We start from the raw sequence: 25,471 nt of genomic DNA on the forward strand, positions 1-25,471 counted from the left end.
GGCGCCACCACGCTGAAGGCTAGAAATGCTACCATAATGTAGCTATCGCTACAATATTCTGTGTGCCTCTTTGGGGTCGTCTTCCTCAAAAATATATTCCCAGTTTACTATTTGCAAGCGCTTCTTAACTCACATGATGTTTGATCATTTATAGCTCGATGAGATGAAGTTCGTTATATTTGCCGTTGAAAATTGGGAGTCAAACTGACAGATACGAATTTTGCTAGACGTCACTTAGAGCACAAGCGATAATACCTGATTTCAAGTTTCCAGTTTAGTTTGCTATAAAGAGATCTAAGAGTGTTTCTGATTCTGTGGTAATCCGTGTGGGCGACACCACTACATTTTCGAAGAAATGAACGTTCATTAAGGTTTTGAATTATATTACGTTACTATTGGCCAGCATATGCTGAACTCACCAGCTTTTAAAATTAACTAATATTTTAAAGTTGACCAGAACCAGGTGGACGCTGGCGAACAGAAAATATTCGCGTGCCATCCCATACTGCAAAGACTTCATGATAAGGTAATGTACAACAAAATTCAGGAAGCATTTCCGATTCCATAGCATTAGAGTAAAACAAAAACGCCTACTCCCCGTCTTACAGAGTGGTTCATGATGAATCACTTGTACGTCGGAATCACATAGGCATCTTCACAGGCAAACTAAGTTTCCGGGACATGATTGAAGCAAACAGCCACCGAAATCAAATAGCAGGGAGGGTTGTCTTTTTTATTTGTAGTTTTTAATCAATGGGAGATTAATAAAAAACATGCCTCCGGTGGGATGAAAAACTCACAGGACTGTTACGACTATGTAATGCGTGATTCAGCGACAGCGGTTTAGGCGCTTAGTTTTGGGAATATTTTGAGGTAGAAAAGATACTGTGACCTCGTATAGCACTGGTGTAGTGGTCAATTGATGCACCCCTGCACTGGCAGGCGGGTGTTCCAAACAGAGGCACCCGCAAGCTTATGCGAACCAGTTTGGCTGTGATATACGGTGAGTGCGTTAATTACCGGTGGATCCACGGGGTTGATGCCATTAACGGACCCACCGGTTACGCCGATGGTGACGACGACGCGTAAGCCACGGACGGGCGCATAATAGTTACCGCTGTAAAACTACAAATAAAAAATTGGCGGTGGTTTAGCTCTGGTTAAACATGGAGTGACGCGATAGCTACATCTTGCCCAGGGGAACTCGCTCAGTCGAACTGCAAAGTCAGTCTTTCGCCGCTCCGTTTGGCTGGGCGTTCGTTCTTCATATTCGTCCCACTTGACACGGCGCATCCGCACAGCTGTTGCAGCTTTTTGGCGCCGAGCCGCCGGCAACAGCAGCTGCTCCGCACCACATGATCAACGAACGTCCCACGTGACCAACCCACGTGACCAACAGCGCCGCCACGGAGCTCAAGTGGTGCCACGCTGAAGGGTCGAAGAGGTGGTGTAGTGTAGCTATCGCTACAAAAGACATCCCCTATGCTCCTTGGTTTTGGTGGCTGTTGGCTTCTGTAATGTATGCCCACATAACGAGAAACTCTTTTCCCTTCACTTGAAAGTTTCCGTAAGCATAACACTGAAACGTGTTTGCACTTCGCCGGAAAGCCGAAACAGTCAGGTTCCTTTTGCTTATGCGAGATCTGAGAATAAATAAATGCGGCTGCAACATTGCGGGTTATCACGCTTAATAACTATTAAGGTCAACAAGATCAACTCGATCAGTAAAAAAGGATGACATTGAAAAAAGATTTCCACTTCTTAACGCATATTGCTTCATAATTTGTACAGACCTACAACACAACGAATTACAGTTGCAGCATCGCGTTCTTTCTTTCTAACGAATACTTTTCCATTCCAATGCCAGGGCAAAGCGGTAATCATCGTCAGCTATCCATCCCTTTGCAAAGCGCAGCAGCTCGCGGCTTGGACGCGCCATGTTCTCGGCGAGTGAAACGTCCGACTGAGCGCCTTTAAAAGCTGCCCGCTTTTAAAAGCACATGCCAAGATGTGAGTGCCTTGAAAGCGCACAATGGTTCCGGGTACTTTTCCTGGCCTAGACAAAATTTTGTGCACACTATCGACGTCATTCAATGTGAGTTCTTGCAGATTCACTGATTTCACTGCATCATTTATCTTTTCCATGAGGTTTTCAACATTTGTCGTTAGTATGCCGTGCACCTCACAGTCCAGCTTTCTACAAGGTTCGAGGTCGTGCATTGTCATTTTCTAGGACTGAATTTCATCAGTGTCGACGGTGGCCTAAGTTCATTGACACGTTTCTTTAAACTGCAGATCTCTTTGTCTTGTTTTGCCTTGTGGGGTCCGCAGTGCGGTCTGAGAGAGGACCGCTCCGCTAGCTCGGGCCACAACTGCGGCCGGGAAGAATAGCACACCGAGGAATAGCCAACAGGCAACGGCGTTTATAGCGGAACTCCCCAAATGGTGGCCTCATCGGTACAGCACTGGTGGCAGGCGGGCGAGCAACGCAAATGGTGTGGCGTCACATTGACAGTTGCGGCTTCCAGCATGGTCCAGACCCCTCCGCCTGCATCGCCGTCGCTCCGTCGTCTCTCTTACCGCCAACTCCCGCACTGCTGCCGAAGACAAGAGATGGGGGGGAGAGGAGTTCCGTCTCTTCCCCGCGTTCTCCGCTTCCTCTCGGAGGGAAGATGGGGGGGGGGGGGGAGGTGCATCCGCTGTGTACCACAAGTGAAGAGCCGCCTCGGGCGGCGAGGGAAAAACTGATTGCCACAGCCTGCTGATCGAGTATGTCATCAAACGTTTTCACATTAATTCAATTGACTATTTCACTTCACTGACTTGGACGGGCGGGCCAGCAAGAGCGCCAAGGTTTTGATATTTTTCGGCTAAACAGCTAGACAGTTCAGGTTTCATACTAGATTTGTCAGAGATCTCTGCTTTTCTTTTAAGACAATCTGGACATCGCGGAATCGTGTGAACTTTTTCGTCTTTTGCCTTATACGTTGACTCAGAAATTCCAGAGCAGTCTCCAACATCGTAGGTGTATTTACATTCAGCGCAACTTGGTAGGCATGCTTTGCAGGAAGGGCATGCGTCTGGCATGATGGACTTTGCTGTATCCTGTGCAACATGCGTTCGAAAACTGGAAGTCCTTTCGCGTAACACCAGAAGCTAGAGCAAAGGAAAAAAAAAAGTGGTAGCAGCGAGCAACACGCCAGCAGTGGCTGTGATAAAAGACAAAAACGTTGAGCCGAAAAATTTTTTTAGCGACCTGGAAGGGGACAGTTAACCGGACAAGGCGGGACTCGATTCACTAACGTCGCTGTCGCTCGTGTGAGCAGTTTACAGCTCGGCCGGTAGAAGCTCGGTGGCGCTAAAGTCTGTGACATCACGCTTTGAGTTGTCTTGTATCCAGGGTAGCACTGTGCGACGTTGAAATCTGCCGAGGTGAGTAGCTCACAGAGGTGAGTATACTTACAGAATGAATTCTCTGTGTCATCTGAGATGACCTTCTGGTTAAAAAAAGTAAAATTCACCTATTTCAGCTGAGTCTGATCCGCATCCTATTATGACGTGCGAAGAAAGTTTAGGATTTTTCCCCATTTCAATGTCCAGCGTCTGGAAGTAGTGTTCTTCAGCACTTTCCATCCTTAACCTGATTAGTCTTTCCACGCCATCATGAAGTTTTGTTCTCTTGAATTTAAGGTAAAGCTGCCGCGGTAGCTCTGTGGTTATGGGGCTCGGCTGCTGACCCGAAAGACGTGGATTCGATCCGGGTGCGGCCCTTTCGTCGGCGATAAGTATATAATGATTCAGCTTTACCTTGTTACTTTTGTCTACCCATTTAACTTTTCGACACTCCCATAATTCATTCCATACATTTCGCGTCTCTGGCGAAAAGTCTTTATCGACGCTATTGGAGGAACCCTTAAATTTTTTTCGTTTTCCACGACTTCATTCTTTTCTCCATGTGCAGCGAAATTTGCAATTACAGGCCGCGAAGTCTTATCACTGCAGCGACCGACATGGTGTGCGCTCGTACAATGGAGTTTCGTTCAAATTGAGAGATGCTTTTGATGATGTTCTGCAATGGTTCCCACCTTTCTTATTAGTCTTTGCATTTTACGCCATAAAATAAAATATTTTGCCTAACACTTTGGTTTTCAAGAACAGGGTTCTTGCTCTTTTAATTTTTGACTTGTTGCGTTAACTGTCTGATTATACTTCCTTATAGAATAATCAATTTGTGGAGAGCTTCAATCAGTCCGTTGGTTTTATAGAGTTAACTGTTTAGCACTCCTACATCAGCTTCGTGCATAGCGATGCCAGTATCAATAGTATCCAGCTTAATCATGATGGCTGCATGAGCACTTTGTTAGCACTACAGTACTTCACTTCATTTTACAATCGCTGATAGGGCCAGGGTTGAGTTAAATATCTCCGGAAAGTAGCAGTAAGAGTAACGGGTACAGCACCGGTTTATGATGAAGCGAAAACGCTTGCGACATGTAAGGGCATGTGTCGGTCTGCTACGACAAACTGTAGTACTTGACGTGGGTGAAGCCGGCAGGGCAAGCAAAAGTTCACAAATATTAACAGGATAATGGTTCCTAACATATATGTGCAACAGTAGTCTGAAGTGCATGTCGGCAGGCGTGACGGTTCCAAATCACCCGCGTATCAAAAACGTTGCGAGTTTAAGCAGGCTTGAGTGTGGTAACATGGTTCGCGTCGCTCGAAGCGGATTCCTGCGCCATTGTCCACGAAATTATTGTCCGTGCGAAACCTGGTATAAATTTGATAACTGCTGCTCCGTTTTTATCGATGCTGTTTGTCGTGTCCTAAACAAGTGCTGCCGGTGAAAATGGCTCGAAGAATCAAGCAGACGGTGCCCCCTGGCCGCTCAAGCCATGCACAATCCATCCGAGCGCAAGAAAAACCTGCGTGTGCAACAATGGTGTGAGGTGTATGTTGGCAAGCGTGCAGGCTCCAAATCCCCACGTTTTCATGAGGGCGCCATTTCTAAGACAAAACGCTGATAATCTACGTTTAAACGCTCTTTGGGTGTAAAAGACTTGCCTTCCAGGTACTCGGTGAGGCAATGTAACTCAGGGTCTGAGCGCTGTTGCGCGAAGTAGCTGATGTTAATCAGTCCCAAAAAGGCCCCCTCGTCGTCATCTTACGATGGTTTGTCAATAAGGACTCGTGATAGGCAGTCGACATCTGTTTGCCTAGGAGGCTGAGTTGTATCAGAGTGTTGGTTTTCTATTGGTATTGTGTTCGATTCATCAGGAGAATTTCAGAATTCTCTGCTGAAGGTTCGAATCCGGCTTAGTGTACGTAGTCCACTATAATGTTTGACAGACTTGTTCAAGCTGCCGGGTATTCCGTGTCCCACAGAATGGTACCTAGACCCACTACCAAGTCAGTGTTTGTCTTCACCGTGGAAGAGATATACTATAAGATGAGGATTGCATGATGCCGGCGGGTATACAGTGCACAGACTCCGAATATTCACGAAGTAAAAACAAGATTCGCATAAAATTTCTGCTCCATATGAAAAGAGAACAGCGTCACCTTGGCCGCAAGAGGTTCGGTGAAGATTTGGGCCCCCAAAAATAATCTATGAAGACTGCCCAAAAGGCCTCCAAGTAAGGCTTTGCAAAATCTGCTCGCGTCAGGCTTTGATCCGCCGGGGAGGAGTGAGGCGGCACACTGGCACTGCGCATTGGCACTGGGACGCGGAGTCCCTGGTTTCAGCTTCTGGCGGTCGGCAATGCCGGCCGTGGATTGTCACATCTTTTAGAAACCTGTATTCGCGAGCCAAACGAACTACAGGGGGCACTACGAAGTCTGGCCATACAGGGCAACATGGCGGACGCAGGATGGTCTCACCGGTATCTGGTGCTGGGGAATATATATGATTTCCTCTCGTGCGAAGTAAGTTATGGTTGTTTTATAGAAAGCGAACGCGTAATTGAAGCCTAACACTTGATTTCGGCTGGTGTGAAAACAAATTAGCCAATGAAACCGAGCTTGCCGTGCTTTGCGTGCAGACGTCCTGCGTGACCGCGGAACCTCATGAGATGACCTTCAAGCTCGTCGACGTGTTTCACGAGCCAGCAGAAAAGAAGCCAAGTGTTCGTGTACCGCCGGCATCTCTAAATAGTGAAAACGTATGAATGGTCCACTTATACACTGCTACAGGCAAGTGCCACTGCGTTGTCAGTGATCGCATCATCGAACGGGGAAATATAGGGTGGCCGAGACTCGTTCATGCCGTACGTGTAATTACGTGCTGTTTGGATGGGAAAGTTAACGTGCTATCGGCCGGAAAAGTAAATGGGCCACAGCTCAGGGCAGCGGAGCGGCTGCGGGGCCGCACCGCGGCGCTGTTATCTCACGCCGCTCGCTTGCAGCCAGAGTGCTCCGAGTGACGACAAACGTTGTCTTGCTCTCGCGCGGGGGCTTGTCGCGCTTGATAAATATCTAGTGCTGCGTTCAGCTGCTGTGCTGTTGATGAGGTCGCCTATCAATCGAGCACATCGAGCTGTGGCAGACCAATCGGACAGCCACAGCCCGTCAAACCGCGGCAGTTTGAAGAAGAGAGTCGCAGTTTAGGGAGTGGGGGAGGGGGGGGGGGGGAGGGGGTGTGTGTTTGTCCTTCTATACTGCCCTAAAGTTAGAAATTTTCTAACTGCCTATTTTCTGCTTCCACCAGTGCCGGCTTTTAGGCAATGCAGTCCAATTCACCGCATCGGCAGCTACCGTGACGGCCGCTTTTTCACGCTAATGCGATAACAGAGACGGTGAGCTTTGCTGCGGGCGCTACATCTCTTTCGAAACTGTCTTTTCGGCACTGTATCTGCAAAGAGCTTGACATCCTGTTGAGAAACTACTTTAATTGGGCTCTACGATATGTAGTCTTTTATGAGAATTTCTTTACGTGAGTTCAGTCCCGCAGAGATTGTAAGGAAGACGAATCGCAAAAAATTATTCTCAGTCATGAAATTTATTTACGAAAGCAGATTAAGAGTCGCATTGGCTTTCTTCGGAGCGTCCTCAGTGGGACGACAAGTTGCCGTCGACCGCGATGCCTTGGCTCAGTCGTCCTGGCACTGAGTCGCATAGCACTGCCAATAGCTCCGAACGTCTGCGCAGGGCTTCCTATTGTTCCTTGACGGGACGCCTCACCTGATCCGCTCTGCCACCGCAAAGGCGCCGTGATGAAAGCTCCTTCTCATGATTGCTCAGACGTTCTCCACGAGGCTAAGGTCCACCCCGTTAGACGGCCACACCAGTCGACGCATGGCGTAGCGCCCCAGAAGGGCGCTTACTGCACGCGCTTCGTGCAAGGCGATGCTGTCGTTCTGGCACATGTGGCAGCCCTCCGGCAACGGCCCGTCCATGACGTAAGGAATCATTTGCCTGGTGAGGATTTTGTAGTACCTTGGTCTAATGGACGAACCCTGGACGATGCCGTCCCTACTGATGGCGCCCCAGCGTTGACTGAACACCGGCCACTGCTGAGCACGCTGTGGGTGTACTCAGGAAGATACCTGTTCACAGCACAGCAAAGATGTTCCAACAAATATTAGCACATGAAGGCTCCCAAGCATAAATCAAGTAGCACTAACATAACAAATCCAACACTCTGCTCAAGCTTCTGTTCGCCACGAGAGAATAATCCACTCCGTATTCGATACTGCATCTATGTCAAATCAAACAAAGGGGAAAAGCGAGGCTGCGCTATATTCTCAAGATTACGATGTGCTGCAAACCATACGTCGTTTTGTTGAGCACTTTTAAGTTACTCCAACCTTACCCGCGTTTTTTGTTAGCTGCAAGAATTACAGGTCATACCTGCTGTTGCGCGGATGCCACACACGTTGCTACTGGTCCCAGCGCGTGCAGAATGTGGACTGATCCGAGAAAATCACTTCCCGCCACTCCTCTGAAGGCCACTGCTGGAAGCCGAGTCTCTCCTCTCTCTGGTTTGTTGTGAGGTGCGGCGTTTGAGCTGCAACGCAGTTCGTTAGACCTGCCTCTTGCAACCTGGATTTAATGGTGTCGCAGGAGCGACTCACGCCGAGTTCGTCGCGAACCTCCCTGGCGTTCAGGAGGGGGTCTACAACTACTGCAGCAATGATTAATTAATCTTCTTCAAGCGTTGTGCTCCTTGGCCGCCCACTACGCTCAGCATCGGCAATTCTGCCGTCATCGTCCCTATATGATCTAATAATACGGCTCACCGCTGTTCTTGTCCTTCCGGTACGGCGATAGATTTCACGCTCAGGGACACCTTCTACGCACAGTCGTACGATCCGCCTTCTTTCCTCCATTGCAACTCTTGGTGGCATTCTTGCGAAGTACCGAAGCCAATGCAGCCGTTATCGGTTTTATAGGTTAAGTGGTCCCCAAGTGACCAATGACGAGACAGAATCGTATCAGGATAGCAGCGCGCACCGCAAAGCCTGTGGTCTATAACGCTTATAAAAGTGAAATGCGAACATTCCATCCCTGTTCACCATTGGAGAAGGTGAAACCGCAGAACGCATAAAAACGAGAACGGTCGCACTGGATTCGTCACTTCGCAAGAATGCTACCTAGGGTTCAAATCGAGGAGAGAAGGCCCATCGAACGACTCTGCATTGAAGATGTTCTCAACGTGAAATCAGTCGCAGCATCGCAAGGTCGAGAACAGCGGTGAGCCGCATTATTGGAACATTTAGGGACGAAGACAGCGAAATTTCCGATGCTGAGTGTAGTTGGGCGGCCAAGGAGCACAATACTTGTCGAGGATAATTCATTGTTCCTGCCGCGTTTGAAGACCTCTTCTTGAAAGCCAGGGAGGTTCGCGACGCACTTTGTCTCAGTTGCTACAGCGCACGATCAGGTGCAGGTTGCAAGCGATAAGTCTAAGGAATTGAGTTGTTGCTCGAAAGCCGCACCTCACAACAAACCAAAGGGAAGGGCAACTCAACTTCTCCGGAGCTTTCGAGCAATATTGTACAAAGGAGTGGCGGGAGCCGATTTCCAAGGAGGAGTCCACGTTCTGCACACGCAGGTACCAACAGCCGCGTGTGTGGCATCCGTTTAAAGGCAGGTATGATCTGTCATTCCAAGAGCGAACGAAAAACGCGGGTAAGGTTGGACTAACTTACCAGTGCTAAAAAAACGAACTATGCTTTGCAACACATCGTAGTCTTCAGAATGTAGTGCAGCCTCGCGTCTGCAGTTTCTATTTGATTCGATATCGATGCAATAAAGAATACGAAGTGGAATATTTTCTCGAGCCGCTCTGAAGTTTGAGCAGAATGTTGGATTTGTTATGTTTTAGCATTAAGCTTTATTTTTTTTTTTGCAGCGAAACGAGCCAGCTCTATTTTTGTTAACTTCGGGACTCGACATGTGATAATGTTTGCTGACTCATACATGTTTGCTCTCTTATGCTCGGGTATCTCCGTGGGTATAGCTACAGCGTGCTCGGCAGTGGCCGCTGCTCGGCCAGTGTTTAGGGCGCCATCAGTAAGAACTCCATCGGCACACTTGTGCGGATCGAGGGCTCGTCCATCAGACCGAGGTACTACAATATCCTCACCGGGCAAATGATTCCTAACGTCATGGATGGGCAGTTACCGGAGGGCTGCCACATGTGCCAGAACGACAGCAGCGCCTTGCACAAAGCGCGTGCAGTAAGCGCCCTTCTGGGGCGCTACGCCATGCGTCGACTGGTGTGGCGTCTAACGGGGCGGACCTTAGCCTCGTGGAGAACGTCTGAGGAATCATGAGAAGGAGCTTTCATCACGGCGCCTTTGCGGTGGCAGAGCGGATCAGCTGAGGCGTCCCGTCAAAAAAGAATAAGAAGCCCTGCGCAGACGTTCGGAGCTAGTGGCTGTGCCAGGACGACTGAGCCAAGGCATCGCGGTCGACTGCAACTTATAGGCGATGCGCGCTCCCCTTCGTCTACACCGTCAACAGCAGAGCAGCTGAACCCAACACTAGATATTTATCAAGCGCGACAAGTTCCCGCGCGAGAGCGATGAACTGATTGATTGATTGATTGATTGAACAACTTTATCCCCATCAGAAAAGACGTTTCTCCCTTCTCCCGGCACGCAGGCGTGGGAGACGGGGAGTTGCGCGTCCGCTGTTAGAGGCTGTCTGGCAGCTCTTTACTGGCAGCGGCCTCTTCCGCCAGATGGATGGTGGTGCGCTGGAGCTCAGGGTCCGTGCTTTTTAGCAGGGTCGCCCAGGCTTCTTTACTATCAATATTTTTGCCCACCCAGGGATAATTTCTCTGAATTTGAGAGGCGCGCACCGCTTGCACTAGTTCTATCCATGTGTTATGTAGCCCTAACCCAAGCAGTCGCTCTGTCGAGGTACCCATGGGAAGCCCTAGAGCTTTTTTTAATACATTTCCGAATGAGGGAATCTATGATTTCTCTCTCTCCGACTTTTATATCTAAGTAGGACGTCGCGTAAGGGCAAAGCTTGTTGTCACTCGGGGCACTCTGGCGGCAAGCGAGTGGCGCGAGATAACAGCGCCACGGTGCGGCCCCGCAGCCGCTCCGCTGCCTTGAGCGGTGGTCCATTTACTTTTCTGGCCGATAGTACACCCAATTTTATAACAGTATTGCACGACCATCAACCTGCCGGCGCCTTATCACGGCGCGGAGCAGCGAAACCAGCGAGATAAGGGCATGTGTAACAAAGGCGCTTATTCCGCATGTTTGGCTGGGTGTACACCGCTAGTTCCCCCTTTTTTTCGCGTGCAGTAACAGACAATGTACGGGAGCTTCTGAGGTGCACACGAAATCCTCTGGGGATTTTTTAGTGCGTTGCGTTGACAGTGGTGCGTCGACAATAGAGCGCTGCGCGTGCCAGCCCAGCGTTGCTTGTGTGCACGTGCGAATGGTGTTTGCAAGGCGACGGCGACGAAGAACAGGGCGAGCACGAGGAGCGGAGAGCTGACGTGTCAGAACACCGAGGTGTGAAGGAAGACAGCGCAGCGGAGGTCGGGTCATTTAAGAATGGAGGCGGCAGCAGTCGGACGCTAGGGTCCGTGCTGCCGTGGACCTTCCTTGGATCACCGATGCAAGCCTCCTTCGTTCTTTCAAGCGTGAAGGTGGCAGCCAATGGACTGAGGGTCCGTGCTGCCGAGAGGATTCCTTGGATAGCCTGCATAAGCCGGTCGTTTCGGGACGACGTCGACCGGTCCTCGCTGCACTCTTTCTGCTGCTTCTTCGGGCTGCTGACGGGAGTCCACCGGCGTCTTCCTGTGGTCCTCTCCGCTTCTACTACCACCTGGCTCTCTTCCGCTGCTTCCTTCGACGCAACGCCAGCGACACGTCGCTGTTCATCTAACCGAGTCCGCCCTGTCTACAAGGCATCCCCACTTCACCTGGGACGCACAATACCTGGCAAACTTTTTCCTTTGAACTGTAGCGTTGTACGCGTGTTGAGTGTGTTTAATTCTTCTTGTTTTCGTTTCCTATTGGCTCTTTTCCTTTAAATGCAAAATGCGGTTTCGTTTTCCTTTGTTTGATCTGTCTGTTGTCTGGTTCGAACCTGCACGCGATAGCGTTTCGCTTCGGCAGTCGGGAACGCGCTTCAATTCGCGACAATGGGTGAGGTGCGTTTCCGCAATCAACGCAAAGAATCATGAGAAAATCGTCTGCCTGCTAGTTCCGGTTCCAAATTGCTGAGCTGATTGCATGTTTCTCCCTATTCACCGCTTATGTTGACATCGTTTGTGCAATAATTAGCTGGTGCTACTAATCAGTGATTGCACTGATACATCGAACGAGAAGCCCGCACTACGTATCTGCATGACTTGAGTGTATAAATTGACAATATAGAGAGGTAAGCATAATATTTCATGTTTTGTATATGCCGGCCGGCGTAGTTCATACCTGTTGGCATATGCGCTGAAGGCGATTTCGTGTGCGTTTCGATATGTTTAACGCATAAGTCATTATACTTCCGTTCTTTGTCGCACTTTGATACACTGCAATCTATGCAGTTGATTAGACGATGGTCGTATTTTTCTGACAATGTGGATGCCGGGCCAGCAGACAACTGCGCGCGGCGCGCGTCTCAGCGCATCGCATGGTGCAGTCATAAATAGCCGTTTCGCCTTTTTATTATTCCGGATGCGATGCAGGTGGCATTTAATGTGGCAGGTGGCATTTAATTTAATATATATATATATATATATATATATATATATATATATATATATATATATATATATATATATATATATATATATATATATATATATATATACCACGCCATGTTGTACGGAATTGCGTGAATAAAAGGAAATGGTTCGCCCGCGTGTTCCGGAGCAGAAATATTTTATCAACAACTTACTGCTTGGAGTGATCCGTCGGAAAGACGTTGCCCGAAGTCATCGTCAGCACGTTACTTACTTCAATCGCGTGTGTGATTAGCTACGTACTTAATGTGACCATTTAAAAAAATCAAAACACTGAATAATACAGCTCTTGCGTTGTCTCAGCTCTACAAATAGAGATGATGCCTTAGGATAACCACTGCATGTGGCGATCAGCGATTTCTAACCACATAATTGTATTCTTTGTAGGCCAGTGGCAGGCAGTCCACCTGCCACCGTTGCCCGCCACCATCAACAGCCACCGTCACAGGCACCCAGACTAAGGTAAGAATGACATCAACTTATCGGCTCCTTTATCGGCACCTTACTTGAATTTTGCCTACAGTGTGTGCCAGGAAACGGCCCATCTGTTGCTGTCAGCGAAGCACACCAAGATGAAACAGCGGCAGCTACTGGGCAGAGGTGAGAACTGCACTGGCAAGAATTGAAACCACGAATGAAAAGTTATATTTCCATGTCACATACATAACAATTTATTGCAGTTTCCGGTCGCACAGCAAGGCGAATATTATTTTTATTCGGTTTCCTCAGCAGTTGGCACCACAGGTTTCAGGCGAGAAGCGAGAACATCACATTAGTAGCAAAAAATAAACTTAGGAACAATGTATGCTATCATCACAAATTTCCTTCTGCCTCCTTAGCATGCACGCCAGGAAGAGTAACTGGCTTAGTAGTTATAACAGGACGATGTTTGGATGTACTCATTTTTTTCTTGGGGCTGCACATCAAAATGATCAGCCAGTTGTCGAACTGCTGTACCCGCAAACAAGACCAGAGATTCCTAGAATAAGGTGATAACCACATATTACTTTTGAAATTAAAACATCTCGCTTTGATGCACTTTGCACAAGGGAAAAAAAATTGGCTTATCAAAGAAATGAACTACGATGCATTCGTGTAGTGGAATATGCAAATGCAGCGATGATTAATATCAACATTAGGGAACTGTGTTGCCACTAAAAAGGAAATCCCCCACCCTAACTTGCATGGGTACAACTGAAAACTATTTTTTTTGTCGATCGATCACTGTGACTTAGATATGTCACCATGAGCGCTTTTTTGCCACCTTCTGTTTGTTAAATCAGGCATTAATCACTTGCATAAATTCCATGCTGCAGGTGCCCAACTACGTCAGCGCTCTACAATTTGAATACAATGCGAAACCTTGAATATATACATGGAGAGCATCTTTGGCCTGCACTGGATTATGCTGCCATATGTACTTAATATCTGAAAAAACGCCGCCAAGACGGCAATGCCACCAAAGCTTTTCGTGTTTTGGATGCCTACCAGTATGTCCAATCAGGTACGAAGTACACAAATGGCAGCTTCTATTCTTTAGTATGCATGCTTGAATAAGCCTTACTTTTGAAATTTTCTTTCTGTGTTTACTGTTCTCCTTGCATAAAATTGTAAATTGTATGTGCACCTATTAAAAATGTATTTTATGTGCTTAAAACGACTGATTTCAGCATTACACAGTGTATAACAGCACACTTTATACAATAAGGGTGGTGTCAGGACAGTGCTGGTGTGTAATGTAGTTGACAGTGAAAGCAAGTTTACGTAGGAATAGACAATGCCACTGTGAAAACTGTTTTCTTCTGTAGCTTTGCAGTGTGTTAAATCTAATGCATGTGCAGGTAAGGTGCATGACATCATGACAGCCAAGCCACAGCCTGGACTCTGCATTCTGAAGGGGTTAGCTAGCCCCTCACAAAGGCAAGGCCCATTATATGAATGCTGGATACAGAGAGCCAATGGCCAAATTGAGAACATACTGTGCACGTGAATGGCAGGGTAAGCTTTATTGAAATTTCACTGGCTTGGTTCGCTCTTGCTCAGCACTCACCTTGCGTAATGACTATTCAAGAATGCCAGGCCACACATACGAATATATATTTCACATTTTTCACTGACTAATTAACTGTGTCACTCGAGTTAACTGCAGTGGGGTAGACAAGGTTTACAGTCCTTTCAATCTGCTCGCCTTCGGACATCCATTATAGTAGAAGCATCTGAAAGAGCAAAAGCACCCAAAAAACGTAAGCACTGCCATTACAGTAGCAATGGGCATGGGAGCTTTGTAGGGAAAAGATAATTAAGCACCGAAAAAAAAAGAAATATTCTTACAAATCTCACAAGCTGAACAGTAGTACTAGCTGTCAGGGGTTTCAGCCTTTCTGCGATAACTGTTTAGTTGTAGAAATAAAAATGTGCACAATGTTTTCCGAAAGCAGCATACTATTAGTGTGTGCAAAGAGCAGAACATACCTGTTACATGCCACATGCTAGGCATGCACCCACAATGCATCATTGCTTGCCTGTCTGCAAAGGATGTCTGTATGCACAAACCTGTTTACTTACTCCTTTTTCGCACTCCAAGATTTCATGTCAACCAATGTGCCTTTGCTGAACAGTAGATGTTTTTTTGTATTGTGTCATTGGAAAGTGAGCACTGGCTAGCATATCATAAAAATCAGCTTAAAGGAGTAGAGGCACCTAATTTTTGGTTTCGTGTTGTCTTCATTGTTATGTGGCATGAATATGATGCTGGTATATATGCATTGCTACGTGGTATTCGCCTACGACTACTAAATTACTTTTTAATCGAACTTGTTCAGTTGTTTCAGAGACCGAACGACAAAACTGCCATATAATCGCTCTTCGTCGTTTCCTTTCACTACAATGCTAAAACCAGCCTGCCTCAAGAGCAGGAATGGCAACAAATGAAGAAGCAGTGATTATATTGCAGCTGTTTCATGCCTCACAAGACATATATGAAACTGGCACCACGGAGTTGCTAAACCTGAAACCGAAACAGCATGAGACAAACATTCAACTATATATTATTTAGCAGTCATAGGCAAATAACACGTTGTCATCTATGAATAGTAATGCGTTATGCATTCCTGCAAACAAGACAACATGCCACCGAAATTAGGTGTGTACACTTCAAAGGAGGTAACTGATATGGGATGCAAAACATAGCTGTTAGCTTGCTCAGCAAGCATAAGCAATAATACCGATTGTTAGCAGCACTACAATCATTATAATGACAGCGTAGCTAGGCATGCACTCATTTTTGATAGAGAGTTTAGACAACCATGCAGCGCTTGATGGAGTCCATTTTTCAATTTTCAAAGGTTTCAATTATTTGTAAAAAAATTTTAAGTTTGCCATGTAGGCATGCATTCTCATCAGGGAACAATTGACAGTTTTGATGACAGTTCATACTATAATCTTTTTCAGGCTGGGCTGGGCTTGTAGCCATTCAGCAGCAGTCTGCTTCGCTGTAGACTTCTGGACCCAAGTCAACATTGGTCAGCCGGCTCTAACAGAGTTTCCTTGCCAGTGGGCGAGACCTCGCCTGAAAAAGTTAAGTAAACGTATAATTGCATTTCAGTGCAGCTTTAAAGACAGCCACAGATGCCACATTATTTCATCAGTGTTTGTTATTGCTGCAAATCATATTTGTGTCATGAGGAACATCCACTGAAACTGCGCTCATGAACACTATTTCTGCAGGTTCAAGCAAACCTGTCAAAGAAACTGAGTTATGCCCCACATCGCTATGGGCCGCAGGCAACAGCACAGCGCCAGCACAAAACAGTGCAGCTGATGAAATTGCCCGATGCCGACAGTTTCATGAAGAAGGCGAAAGAGGTGAGATTTGACTGCACGACGTCACATATTGACTTCATCTGTTCTCATTAAACAGCAATGTCTCTCCATTCAATTTTCTGTTTAGGTTGCTCCAAATGCAAGAGTGGTGACTCTGCTTTCTTGCAAACCACAGGCTGAAACAGCAGCGCCTGTACATATTCAAAGTCCCGATGCCCTGGCCATAACACTGCACATACCACGGTGTGCTTTCACCGCGACATATCTGGCCCGCCAGGGATTTCAAAATGAAAACATTGATGATTTGGCAGCCATTGTGATGGAGAAGGCTGCAGTGTCAGAGAGTGATGCGAGAATCATTGAGGCGGCTACACGCAAAGAAACAGCGCGCTATGGTGTCAGCATCGCAGTGGAAGAGTGAGCCTCAATTTTCAAAGATGTGTGCCGCTCAAAGAAAGTGCACACTGCAACGCTACTAAACAAACTTTTTGTCACAAGGCAAATTGACGTTCCATCTGTGCACTATGGTGTCACTAATGAGCCTGTGGCCAAGGAAAGGCTACTGTGCCACTTGCAGACGATGCATACAAATGCCCGTATCGAACTATGTGGCCTCATGATTAACCCCGAGTATCCATTCTTGGGCTGCAGTCCAAACTGAATTTTTAGATGCGATTGCCATGAGCCTGCACTGGTAGAAGTGAAATGCTTGTACAGCCTCAAGGACTGCGACCCATGCAGCCTGCTAGCCATGGGACAGAACGAAAAAGACTTTTGCCTGCAACCAGACGGCGCACATAAGACAACCCATGCCTACTACTATCAGGTGCAGGCTCAGCTTCATCTCAACCTGGATAACATCAAAACTTGCTATTTCTATATTCACATTGAAAAGGGCGGACCCCTTGTTATAATAGAAAGGGATGATGATTTTATGGATGTGCATGAAGCTACTTTGCACTGTCTCGTACGACAGATTATTATGGCCACAATAATTCTTGCAAAACATATTTTTCTCAGTGCCATGTACAAGTACTTACATGCTTGTGGACACATATGCAAATCCTGTACTTCTGCTGTGTTCACAGCTTTACATAGATGCACTGCATGCCTTTGTAAGAAAGTATATACATGGTGAGCTTTTTGGTTGCAAATGTTATTGTAGTGAAAACTACATTGCCCACGAACTCGCAGTTTGCCGTGCTCGCATTCCCACCGTGGTCGCACCACACCACGTGACTGGTCACGTGACCAACCAGACTAATCTGGACTAATTGCAATCAAGATTAACCAATGCTAACCAAGCTATGCCTTAGCTTTCGCTACGTATATCCTGGCATAGCCAAGCTAAGCCGCTACCAATTTTTTGTAATGCAGGCATTACCCACTTATAACACTTATAACAATACCGGTTATAACAATAGATCCTTTTATAACAATACCGGTTATAACAATACCGGTTATAACAATATATTGGATATAACAACAGTCAGTCGCGGCACCGTCAGCTCTACCTTATGTTCTATGGTAAAATAAACCACTTACAGCAATGCTTTCATAGCACATTATCGATTATAACAATCAAATCCGGTCAGTGCAGGGCAACCTTGAAACAAACAAAACATGGAGACACTACAACCGCACCAGCCAAACCACGCTTACAACTCAAAAGCCTTTGAACCTTTGAGCGGTTCTGCTGCGACACTGCCGACAGTATGCATGCAATAAAGCATTTATGAAAATATGAAAAATAATCGTCAGTACGTCGTTCTCATCTGAGAAGCAAGCAACCGATGTCCAGTCTTTCACCAGATAAATATATCGTGCTGCAAGCGGTTCTTGTTATCTCTTCGGGATCATTAGATAGTTTTAACATTTTTTTCTGGTTCCCTGAAGTTCAATATAATGAGCCTTTACAAGCATTATAACGATCAAGGGTCTGCAGGCCTTTCCTGTAATTAAATGCTCGGAAGTTTGTCATGTTTTCTTTTTAATGACACAATCATGTTGTAACAATTATCGGTTATAACAATGGTATTTCCATAGAAACTCAATATTGTTATAAGTGGGTTCCACTTAACTGTGACAGATACGCTTGAGCAGTTTGTGCAGGTAGATTGTGCAAGGCTGGCTTTTTGTGCCTGATTGGGATCAACAATCACACAATTAGGTGTTTATGATTTTAGGAGGCAAGAGTATATTGCAAAATTAATGGCTGTCAACATCGGAGGTGAGCTCTGGTTCTAATTTTGTTCATGGTAATGTGGTTTGAAATAGACATCAAATATATACATTTGAAAACTCAGTTGGCTTTCCCGCGTTGCACATTTAAAAAAGCCATCACTCGCATTTCTTGTGCGTTAAATACAGAAGCTTCTGGTACATTTCATGCAATAGAAGAAAGTAACATGATTTCAGAGAGTATGCCACGCGCAGCTAAGCCATTTTATTATCACGCAGTGCGGGAAAGGCAACTTAACGAGGCTTCGTACATATTTGACGTTAGATGTTTAAAGCACATTACCAGTCAAGAAAATATAAAATCTGAATTCACCTTCCATGTCGATGCGCTTAATTCTGTTTTGCAATACACTGCTGCCTCCTAAAAGTTACAATAAAAATCGATCCCCTAATTTCAGCTAATAAATCATCTAAATATATATTGAGCTCTATCATGTGCTTAATGTCCACCTGCAAAGGCCTCACTGATGTATTTGTAACAAATTTTAAAAGAGGAATCCGCAAATTTTAATACAAAATCACCCGTTACACTTGTGTATTACCCTTGCTATGTTTTAGCATGCACAATTATTGTACCGTACGTGACATGGTTTTGCTGTGTGGCCAAAAATGACAGCTAGTTTGCTAGTTTTTGTTGAATTAGACAGGTGAAGCACATCTGAACTTCATCTGTTTACCTGTTCATTTGTGACTTCGTGTGTTGTAACAAGCCTGGTGCAGTTTCCTACACAATTGGTTTGCTTAAAAGAGCTTCGTAATTCTTGCTAGCGAAAGAGTGTCGAGGATGACTTCACCTTTCCACAGTGAAACGCGCAGTCTAGCTGTATTGATAATGCAAGCCAGGTACTGCATGCACAGTGTCCATCAGAAATTTACTTTTACTGAATTTCAACCTGGCTGTTTTTCTACGGTTTAAAACCCTCTTGCAAGGATATGTGGGGTTCCTGATTGTTTGTACCTCCTGCATGTATCTCACAAAAAAGAAACAACTAAATGACACAGCTACTACAGAAGTACCTCCATCTCTCTTTGCAAAACTGATGCGGGTACCGAAATTTGAAACAAGTATTTCTTGTACTAAAGTACTGTCGTTGTACTCTTATGATTCATTTTTGACAGGCTGGCTCACTGACAATATGCTGTTGGATATTGATCCCACCTGAAAGCTTTGTCCATGCCTATTGAGCCCTGGGGATTGAATACAGGTTTTTAGCTGCTACAGGCACAGTTTACAAGTACTGAGCAATCTCTGCACATCCAAAGTCATTCATCCTTCTTCAGAAGCACTAAAATAGGTGCAGCCCACTCAGAAAACTTCATAAGTTCCAGTATGGCCTAGCTCGATCTCTGCAGTGTTTTCAGTTCGTCTGAATCTTTATTGCGTAGCATGAAAATGCGCTCGGGTTGACATGTGAGTGTACTTTTGAAAAGGAGAAGATTAGTGGAGATGTCACTGTCACTTATACGCATCAAAGAAAACTACTCCTATTTTCCTACCAGGCTTTTAAACGGTACGGTACGGATATTATTAGTGCCAATATATGTATGAAAACTGCAAACTCGTATTCACGGACAAGTCCAGATGAGGTACGATCCATGCACTTAAGCATATGTAATATATTTTTAGTGGTACACAGTAAACAGGCTGCAGAAATGAACAAACTGTTTTGAGAATGAATGTGGCCTGCAGCATTACTACACTATCCATTCTGTGTTTGCTGAGAAATACAAGGGTAATCAAAAGCATGCTCACACTGCGTGCTCATACATACTGACTACATGTGGCAATGAATGGCGGTTGTTAAGCTGGTCTGTCAACAATGCCTGTATTTTGTCCTCATGCTTTATGATACACTACATTGAAGTAGATTTTAGGGCAAAGGTTATTTACAGTACATTATCACTATTTTCAATAGAACGCAAAATTTAGTGCTTCAAAGCAATACAAAGAATTCAGCTATAGATATGTTTTACACCACAATGTAATTTATTTTCAGTGAAAGAGTGGTAAACAACCTACAAGCATTTACTATTAGACTTCGACTTACTGTCTTGCTTTGGTATCCTCAGCCTAAAATAGCTAGCAGTGTATACAGCAAGCGCCTTTCTAAAGAGAATACTGCAATAAAGTGTACGAATTTTATTTGAGACATGGGAACCAATGCATTACCAGTCTCACCTTCTTTAGTTAGAACTGGACAAAAATTTGCCAGCCCCGCCACAACGTTGATTATCTCGGCGTAGATGTCCGCTAGCGTGTGGTGAACTGTGCCTGTCATCACTCTCCATTTCTTCAGATGCCCAATGGCCCTTTCAACAATAATCCTTGATGCAGAAATCCGTCTTGAAGCTGTTACCTCATCTCCTGGTAGCTGCACTTTGTCTCTTGTGAAACTCGGTGTGATCAGTTGAACATTTCGCTCAAGGAACTCTTCCTACAATGTAAAACCACGGTCGGCTAGAACTTGGTCGCCATCTTCCTAGTATTCCATAAATCTTGTGACGGAAAAAATTCTAATCAGTATAAGAGGGTAATAAAATCAATGTTGCAAGCCCTACCACATGACAATGTTAACTCCTTGTCAAAGATACGGTCCCCGTATGCTCTAGATATAAACATCACGGCACCATGAGGGTTTACAGCAATCAGATACTTCAGTGTTGAGCCCTGTTTGTAGTGGCTCCACACAACTTGCTGTTCATCCAGGTTCAGTGGCCTAGCAAAGAAAGCATCAGATCACTGAATGACCTATGACCTTGCCACTGCTGTCGGTCACTATGTACTCTACGTAAAGAAAGGTTGATACGTTGACAATGTGCTAATTTGCATGCATAAAGCTTCGTTATTTTTAGTACTCACGTGCTCTTTTATGCAGCATTCAGATATGTAATTTTTATTATTGTAATGTATATGACTTTTTATGCATACGCGACTAATATTATTATGAATTGTTCATGCATACTGCTGTCAACTTTTTGTATGGTGTGTTGACCTTTGTCAAGTCAGTTTCTGGCTTTTTGTCGACGCACCCAATATCTTCATGACGGTTTATGAATAAATTGAATTGCATTGACGAAAAAGTTGCTCTATATTTTGGTGTTTTATATCCACCTGTACTGCATATATACTACTTTGACTGCATAAAGATTGCTTAGTGTTTTCAAATATTGCGTTCTGTTTTCAGTTACCGATACTTTGCATTGCGTATGAATATCCCATTCTCTCCACTGTCACTAATGTGTATATCTAGGCATGTACAACTCTCCAGGGGCACATAAACACTTTTTTTTGGGGTGGGGGCTCAGAGCTCTGTACTCCCATAAACATTTTTGTGACAATAAAAATCCAAAGAAGAAGAAAATACAGCTTGCCTAGAGATGTACACCTCAGTACAATCTATGATTGCACGAAGACGAGAGAAGTTTTCAGCCTCTCTCTCTGTTAGCCAGCTCTTGCAGACTTCACGACTTGTGAATACAATGGCTTTCTTGCAAAGGTGTCCGACGGTTTTTAACATTACCCTGAAACTATGACTCACAGTTCTTGGCTGAACATCAAAGCGATATGCTACATCTTTGAAAAGCAAATTCAGCCGCAACTTCGAGAGAAAAGCGAAAAGTTGCATCTCCTGGGTGAATTTAGACTTTGCATGTGGGAGCACTGGCACAATGTCACTCAGTATAGCAAAAAACAATGCCTTCGTAAGCTCTGTAAAAAATAAAGGAGAATTGCACAGACAATTAGCCCTTAAACAGGCAAAGCATTACTCCTACTCACCTGTGTAAAATTTCACCTTTGTCTGTTTCATACTTGCGACAAGTTTCTGATCTTGCTCATTCTTTTTGTCGTTTGAGCACTCTTTTCCCATTGTGTCCACTTTCTCTTCGAGTTGCTTTACCCTTTTCTTTAAATATTTGCGCGAGTCACACTGAGCTGGCTCGGTTTGTACTTGCACGGTAACACTGAAAATTTGTTTCAAAAATTGGAATATTATAGAGAGAGCATCGGCACGTTTAGTACTCAAACCTGTAAAGCAAGTGCCGATGCAAACACAAGGACATAGTGAGTATACGTGGATGGCTGGTTTGTTCTCATTGAAGCGTACAAGCCCACTGTCCCTCCATGAACCAACACTTATTTCACATAATATCTCCTCTGATGGTTGCTGGCATATCTTCATGAAATGTTTAGCCCATTAACTGGAAGTACTTTAACACATGCTTTGCTCAAATGTGCATGCCTTTTTCATAGCACAGATAATTTTTTAGTGTTATATTAACAGTAGCATCATTGTTTAACAGTTCTTGACCTATTTTGCAACACAAAATGTGAAAGATGATTCAACTTTGGAACAAAATATACCAGCTACATATATTGGCCTATAGTCTGTGGTTAGACGATCGAGTAACAACTTTTGCACTAGGAACATATGTTTTGCACGCATTAGACTAGTATAACAAGGGAAAGGGCACAACATTGGGCACTTCCATAGTGCCAACTACTAAAAAACAAAAAGTGCACCTTAATTACTACAGAACTGAATGACTTCAATTTTTTTACTTAACATAGATGACTGCTTCTTCAAAATGAGGACATTATAGAACATTCTTCAATGAGTTTTCCTTTTATTGCTGTTTACATCAGCTGATTTGCTTGCAGGTTCGCTCCATATCACAATATTTATAGAGGCATGATGCACTCTGGACGCTATTTGAGCACTTCGTGTCATGCCAACTGCCCACAAAGAACCATGCGTGTGCCTTACGCCGATTAGCTAAGCCACATTCACCTCCTCTGTTCTGACCAGAAAAAGGAAAAAAAACACCTAAAGATAGCATATATATGTACCAGCAAGTAGTCCGTTAGTTAAATATCATCATGGGAACAAGGTCAACAGCCAGACATCGCACCTCGTATACACGTACACAATCTTCTGCGAACATCCCAGCTAATGGTATCATCAACGAATATTCACAGATTTATTTCTCACACACACACACACACACACACACACACACACACACACACACACACACACACACACACACACACACACACACACACACACACACACACACACACACACACACACACACACACACACACACACACACACACACACACACACACACACACACACACACACACACACACACACACACACACACACACACACACACACACACACACACGCGCGCACGCACGCACGCACGCGCACGCACGCACGCGCACGCGCACGCACACACAGCCACACACACATATATATATACACAAGCACTTTTCTATGTCCATGCATGCCCATATCATCACTAAATTTTCTGCATGCTCATGCAACTCAAACATGCCACAATCTAAACTCGACATTTCTTTGCACGATCTGCTCGATCCAAGCCAAACAATGCGTATATGCTTTAAATTCACGCGCATATCAAATTTAGTGGTTTCATTAAGTTAATGTTCATCATTTGCATGTTTTTTGACGTGAAGTGATTGTGCTTTTTTTTTCGTCCCGCTGAAGGTCACCTCACGCATCTGCACGAATACTGAAGTTTTTATATCAGTGTTAGGGACCACACCGTACGTAATACGATCTTTTTCTATACGTGTAAACATAAGACGGAGCGTCATTGCCTGCTGCCATAGGATTTCGTCATCAGCAGGGCATTCACAAGCAAGTTCTCGATACCAAGAATCTGCCACTGTTACCTCATGAACTGAGCTTGCATCAACGCCGTTTGCGTTGAAATCGCTCGTACCGGCATCGCGGGGCACAGATGTGCCAGTTGCAGCACAGACCACCAACTGACGGGATGAAAGTGCGGCCTCTTTCCTCTTCACAAGGTCACAATACCTAGAATAACTGCATAGTACCAGTAAGCACGCAGCCCTGAAAAAACAATCGCTACAAGGTCACCTGCTCGTTGTCCTCATCGCGGCTTCAGACGCCTTCTCGTCGTGCCAGAATAGTGACGGCGCATAATCGACATCTTGTGGATCTTTCTTTGGAGCACCTGCACGAACACAGAAAAATACTTGGCGCACATAACTCTGGCGGCTAGTAGCAGTTCACTTGGAAAGAGAAAAGAACCCGGCGGTGAATACTTGCCAGTTACGAAGTGCCGTTCGCACACTCGGGCTCCGACGCCAGGCACCCAGAGATCACCGCTCGCTGTCCAGCGCTTGACAGCAAGGGCCCACTTTACTCTACGATTTTGATCCCATGGATATCGAAACATCTTTTTGCTTCCGGCGGAGGTACTGTGACAACCCAGTGCTGAGCAACGAACCATAATAGAAAGAAAAGTGTGTTAGGTTCCAAGATCGTGTCTGCACCCTAAAATGACAACTGCGGCGGACTACAAGGCGTATCAACTTCCAGACTGAGTTTGAGGAGACGTCGCATTTCTCTTTCGATGCTTCATTGCAATCACTGATTAGTAGCACCAGCTAATTATTGCACAAACGATGTCAACATAAGCGGTGAATCGGGAGAAACATGCAATCAGCTGAGGAATTTGGAACCAGAACTAGCAGGCAGACGATTTTCTCATGATTCTTTGCGTTTATTGCGGAAACGCACCTGTCCCATTGGTGTCCGCGCGAAAGTACGAAGATACAGTTTCTTGTTCCCTTTCATGGGTCCATAAATAGAAAGACGAGCAGGCTAAAGGAGTTTTTGAATTAGGCAAAGAGTTGAAGTTGAAAGGCGCCGAGCTGCGCACGTGGAAAGCTGCCGAGCAAGAGAAGGAACGCGCAGCACGGGCAGCCGAACGTGAGACTCAACTAGAGCATGTAAAGGCGCTAGCAGAGGCTGAAGAGCGTAAAGCAGAAGCCGAACGTGACCATGCAAAGCCGCTAGCACAAGCCGAATGCGAGCTTGCAAAATCGCTAGCAAAAGCTTAAGAGCGTGGATTGCAGCTCCAGTTAAGGCTTGCAGAAGCTGGTGGGGTAATCGCGAACCCGCACCATGGCCCTCAGCTGCGGTTAGGCCACACAAATTGATGCCGCGTTTCGATTGTCGCAGGGATGACTTCGATGCATATGTCAAAGGTTTTGCGCGAATCGCAGAAGGGCACAGCTAGCCCAAGGAAAAGTGTGCTTCAGCACATAGTATGCCCTTGACTGGGGAGGTTCTCCGTGTGTTCGGTCGATTGTCTCCCACAGATACAAAGGATTATGATAAGCTAAAGCTATCCCTG

At 45.5% G+C, this 25,471-nt stretch overlaps 1 pseudogene; it reads left to right on the forward strand.

Moving 5' to 3' along the window:
• The window catches only part of LOC144120152 (uncharacterized), an 86,701-nt pseudogene extending 66,100 nt beyond the window's left edge, over nucleotides 1-20,601 (forward strand).
• Nucleotides 20,602-25,471: the final 4,870 nt, after the last annotated feature.

The sequence above is a fragment of the Amblyomma americanum genome, chromosome 2 (assembly GCF_052857255.1).
Source record: "Amblyomma americanum isolate KBUSLIRL-KWMA chromosome 2, ASM5285725v1, whole genome shotgun sequence".
NCBI lineage: Eukaryota > Metazoa > Arthropoda > Arachnida > Ixodida > Ixodidae > Amblyomma > Amblyomma americanum.